This window comes from Chionomys nivalis, chromosome 18 (genome assembly GCF_950005125.1).
Source record: "Chionomys nivalis chromosome 18, mChiNiv1.1, whole genome shotgun sequence".
Classification (NCBI taxonomy): Eukaryota; Metazoa; Chordata; class Mammalia; order Rodentia; family Cricetidae; genus Chionomys; species Chionomys nivalis.
The window spans coordinates 11,113,734-11,119,048 of NC_080103.1; the positions used below are offsets into that span (position 1 = coordinate 11,113,734).

Genomic DNA, 5,315 nt, shown 5'->3' on the forward strand with positions numbered 1-5,315 from the left:
GAAGGAAGCCTCTTAAACCGGTCCACGCCGGGCTGAGCTTTACTGAGGCTTGGGTGAGAACCCACGTTAGGTAGCATTGCTGGGCATGTAGAGCTCTGTTTCGTGGCCGGAGCAACCACGGATCAAATCCAAGTCACAGCAATTATCGTCCTTACCATCTGGTCTGGAATGCTGCTTTCTTGCCCCATACACACAAGCCTAGCTAATGTCTTGACACAGACTCGAGTCTCCCTAGTTCCCGTCCCTTTGACATGGAGGAACTCAAACACTGTTATTACAACTTGCAGCTTGGAGTCTTCACTGTCAATCAAGCTGCCTCCGGTGGACTCACAAAATCTACTCATCTCAATCACCCTAAGACCCAGGGCATAGTAAGCACCATCTTTTTTGTTAAGAGGTTTTTTGTTTTATGGGTTTTTTTTTTTTTTTTCGAACAAAGCTTCTGTTGCACCACTGAAATTCAGAGAAGTCCAGCCTGAGTTTAAGAACCACACCAGGGTTAGGTAGTTAGGGTGCCTCTAAGCAGGACCCTAGGCCTACATTAATAAGGTAGTGCTCCCGTCCTTGTCTGTTTATACAGGAGACACAGCAAGTCCCCACAGAGGAGGTCTCCTTGGAAGTGCTGCTCAGCAATGGGCAGAATGTTCCGGTCAATGTGTTAACGTCTGAACAGACTGAAGATGTCCTGGAGGTGAGAGGCAGGTTTAGCGCAGCCCCTCTGCCCACTGAGCACCAAGTCCTACACTGGAACTAGCCGGTTGGATGAGCTGTACTGCCTGTGCCCAGGCTGTGGCTGCAAATCTGGATTTTCCAGAAGACTTGATTGGGTATTCTAGTCTCTTCCTTGTTCGAGAAAAAGAGGATGGAGCCTTTTCTTGTGAGTGTCTCTGGCCCTTACTGCTTGAGCGCTGCTTCTGGCAGTGAGTTCCGTCTGCCTCTTGTCAGAAGGGAACATTTCCTCCAAGCACTTCCATTGGTTTCCCTTCCTCTTTAGTCTGACAACACTTTTCTTTTTTAATCCAGTGTTGCACAGAAGCTGCAGGAGTTTGAGCTGCCTTATATATCTGTCACCAGTCTTCGGAGTCAGGAGTGCAAGATTGTGCTCAGAAAGAGGTCAGGGCCTGGGCCTTAAGGTGCTATGGTTGGATGGCTGGCCACATGCTGAGGGGGCTTCATCTGGCCAAGGGAGCAATGCTGGATGCTTTACCCACACCTTCCACCTTCCTTCCAGCAAAGGGAGATTGCTTTGCATCTCCTGATTTCTTTTGTACATTCCTTTGTTGAATGTTCTCATTTCCTGAGAGGCCAGGAACAATGTAGTTGTGTGATGTCAGATGCAACTCTGTGTTGTAAATATGTTTTACTAGCATTTGTTAATAAAGAGGTTTATTTGGCCAAGGTTCAGGCAGAATATAGCTACGCAAATCCTAACAGAGCTACAGAGAGAAGGAAGGCAGAGTCCAGGAGATGTCACGAAGCCACCAGAGGAGTGGTGGTTTGCTCTGCATGATGATGTCATGAACATGTTGTACAGTGTGTGTACCACATTTTAATGGTAGGGAAATATATGACCTCAGGGATGCAATATGTCTAATTTTCTGTAGACTAGTGGGAATACAAGGAGCAGGCCATGACATCCATATCCACATCCAAGGTGCCATCTGCCTGTGTAGACCATGGCTGGAAAATCACTGTGTATTCCAAATTGCCTGGAAATTGCTGATATTGATCCACACCTGTGAGTTGTGGGTGTGCAGGACTGTGACAGCTCATTTGGCTAAAAAGAGTCTTAAGAGTGAAAAGTTGAGGGTATGGTCCCGAGTCCGGGCCCGGGACCCATGATCCCAAGCGTCGGACAGTGAAAGACGCCTTCTTCTTCCTGCCCTCTTCTTTCCCTCGCTGGCCAGCACCATGGGATGTAATATGTGCGTTGTCCAGAAACCGCAGGAGCAGTATAAAGTGATGCTTTAGGTGAACAGGAAAGAGCTCTCCAAGCTGTCTCAGGAGCAAACCCTAGAGGCCCTGCGTGCCTCCAAGGAGCCCCTGGTGATCCAGGTGCTGAGACGCAGCCCCCAGCTGCAGGGGGACAGCTCCTGCCATGACCTTCAGCTGGTGGACAGTGGCACTCAGACCAACATCACCTTCGAGCATATCACGGCACTGGGCAAGCTATGCCCACCCACCCCACCCATGGGCATCTTGGAGCCGTCCGTCCTCTCTGAGCCCCCCCCCCCATCAGCCATGAGTATTATGAGCCAGCGGAGTTCATGGAGGGCGGCCCGCAGGAGGCAGAAGGAATGGAGGAGCTGGAATACAAGGAGGTGGAGCTGTGTAAAAACAGTCACCAAGACAAGCTGGGCCTGATGGTGTGCTACCGCACAGATGATGAGGAGGACCTGGGCATCTACGTTGGAGAGGTAAATCCCAACAGCATTGCAGCCAAAGATGGCCGGATCCGTGAGGGAGACCGAATCATCCAGATTAATGGAATGGATGTCCAGAACCGACAGGAGGCAGTGGCTATCCTGAGCCAGGAAGAGAACACCAACATCTCCCTGCTGGTGGCCCGGCCTGAGAGCCAGCTAGCAAAGCGGTGGAAAGACAGTGACAGAGATGACTTCCTAGATGACTTTGGGTCTGAGAATGAAGGGGACCTTCGTGCCAGGAAGCTGAAGTCACCCCCTGCCCGCAGACCGGAAATAATGAGAAGGGTGCTCCTGATGGGCGCCCGGGCTTGAGCAACAGCCAGGAGCTGGACAGCGGGGTGGGCCGGACTGATGAGAGTACCCGGAATGAAGAGAGCTCTGAACATGACCTGCTGGGGGATGAGCCCCCCAGCACCACCAACACCCCTGGAAGCCTGCGCAAGTTTGGCCTGCAAGGGGATGCCCTGCAGAGCAGGGATTTTCACTTCAGCATGGACTCTCTCTGCTGGCTGAGGGGGCAGGACTGGGTGGGGCTGACCTGCCTGGGCTCACTGATGAGGAGTATGAAGGCTACCGGGAACTGCTGGAGATCAAGTGCCACCTGGAGAATGGCAACCAGCTAGGCATCCTCTTTTCCCGGGCCTCCAGTAGCAATGGTACCCTGGACGTCAACCGAAATGAGAGCCTAGGCCGTGAGATGGCCATGCTGGAAGAGGAGCTTCGGCACCTAGAGTTCAAGTGCCGCAACATTTTGCGGGCACAGAAGATGCAGCATCTGCGGGAGCGCTGTATGAAGGCTTGGCTGCAGGAGGAAGAGAGCCTCTACGACCTGGCAGCCAGTGAGCCCAAAAAGCACGGGCTGTCTGTTATCTCTGAACTGCCAGAGAAATCAGACAAGGATAGCACCAGCGCCTACAACACTGGGGAGAGCTGCCGCAGCACTCCCCCGCTCATGGAGCCTTTGCCTGAGATCCCCCTGAAGCGATCTGCTGCAGGCAATTCCAATTTGAACCGGACCCCTTCTGGCCCTTCTGTCTCCGCCCACCCCAAAGGGGCTTCTTTACCTGGAAGCCCTGCCAAGTTCCGATCACTCTCTCGGCATCCTGAGGTGGGCCGGAGACAGCACTCAGAGGAGCGTGTCCGATGCAGCACCAAGACAGGTGTTACTCTGGAGCATGTAGTTCCCGAAGGCAACCCTTACCTTTCCAGGCATCATCGTGGCCAGGATAGCGAGCATTACCAGAGCTGTGTGCAGTTGACCCTGCCACGTACCCTGGAGGATCTGGGCCATGGCTCCTTGAGCTTGGCTAGTGGTCCTCGGGTGGGTGGGGTGGTGGCCGCAGCTGTCGAAGTACCCCCGCATGGAATGGAAGGTGAAGGTGCGAAGTGATGGAACCCGCTATGTGGCCAAGCGGCCTGTGCGAGATGGGCTGCTGAAGGCTAGGGCCCTGAAAATCCGGGAAGAGCGCAGCAGCATGACCACTGATGATGATGCAGTGAGTGAGATGAAGATGGGCCGCTACTGGAGCAAGGAAGAGAGGAAGCAGCACCTGATCCGAGCATGGGAGCAGCAGAAGAGGCGTGAGTCATGATGCAGAGCCGCCTGAAGTGTCTGAGGGAGCAGCAGAATGGCGACAGCAAGCCTGAGCTCAACATTATTGCCCTGAGCCACCGTAAGACCATGAAGAAGAGAAACAAGAAGATCCTGGACAACTGGATCATCATCCAAGAGATGCTGGCCCACTGTGCCCGCTCAGCTGATGGAAGAAGAATCTATAACCCTCTGCTCTCTGTCACCACTGTCTGAGCTGCCCCAGCAAGAGCCCAGTCCAGGACTAGAGAGCCTGACTCTCACCCTCCCTTAGAATTTAGTGTGTGTCTATGTGTGTGCTTGCACGCTGTGCTCATGCACACGCCTGTATTTGTATGTGTGCACAGAACTTTGGTAGTAGAAAGCCCCTAGAAGGGGCACTTCTCTTCCACCTATTTGCTGCTCCCCAAGAGGCTGTGTCAACAGCCAGCATAGAGGGCATACTCATAAAGGCCACCTGTGTGTGCCTGCATGTTTGCGTACATACACAGTGTTCTTGATATGTTCTTGGAGACAGGGAAGTCCGTGCAGAGAGAAGTGAGGTGGACTATCTTAAGCAAGAGAGAATGTCCAGCTTTTTGCTGAGCATGGCCTCTTCCCACCCCTGGAAGCCGCAGTTCCTTATAGACAAAGACAACCCTGAATTTTGTGGTTTTTCTCCTTTTCTGTGCTTGCCAATAGTTGTTTTCTGTTTTGTGGACCTGCTCTGGGGGTTGGCAGATCCTTCAGGCAGCCTGACAAAGGTGGACCCCACCGAGTCTGGCTGGGAAGGAGGTTGGGGGGAGGAAAAATGGGAGGGCTGGGTGGGAGGGAAAGGAAAGGGATGGGGAAGAATAGGAAGCAGCTGTCCTGGTGGACTCTACTCCGAGGAATGGCAGGAAGGATGTGAGTTGGCTTTTGAGGTGCACCCATGTGAGTGAGAGTGAAATCACAGGGATTGTGGGCACAGTATCCATCCAAAAAGAATTTGTTGACCCCTGGCCTATGCCACCTGGAGCAGAGCCACTTTTAGTAACCTGAGCAAGAAGCTTAGATGATCAGGGGTTTGAGAAGCCAAACCCAATTGGCAAGAGGGTAGACCTCACCTAGCCTAGAGATCTGGTGGGAGTTGGGAGGCCTGGACCCAGTGAGAAAGGAAGATGGGCTGAGTGAGAGACACCTAAAACCTCTTCCAGTGATGCAGCTCTCAAATGTGCCACTCGTTTGGTTTCTCAGTCTTGGTGAAGCTCATGTTGGGAAGCTACAGGAAACCCCTGTTCCCCATCTACATTCCAAGAATAAAGCAAGCTGCCTTTTCA

At 52.8% G+C, this 5,315-nt stretch overlaps 1 pseudogene; it reads left to right on the forward strand.

Moving 5' to 3' along the window:
- Positions 1–1,911: 1,911 nt before the first annotated feature.
- LOC130890063 (PDZ domain-containing protein 4-like) lies at positions 1,912–4,233 on the forward strand (annotated as a pseudogene).
- The last annotated feature ends 1,082 nt before the right edge of the window (positions 4,234–5,315 follow it).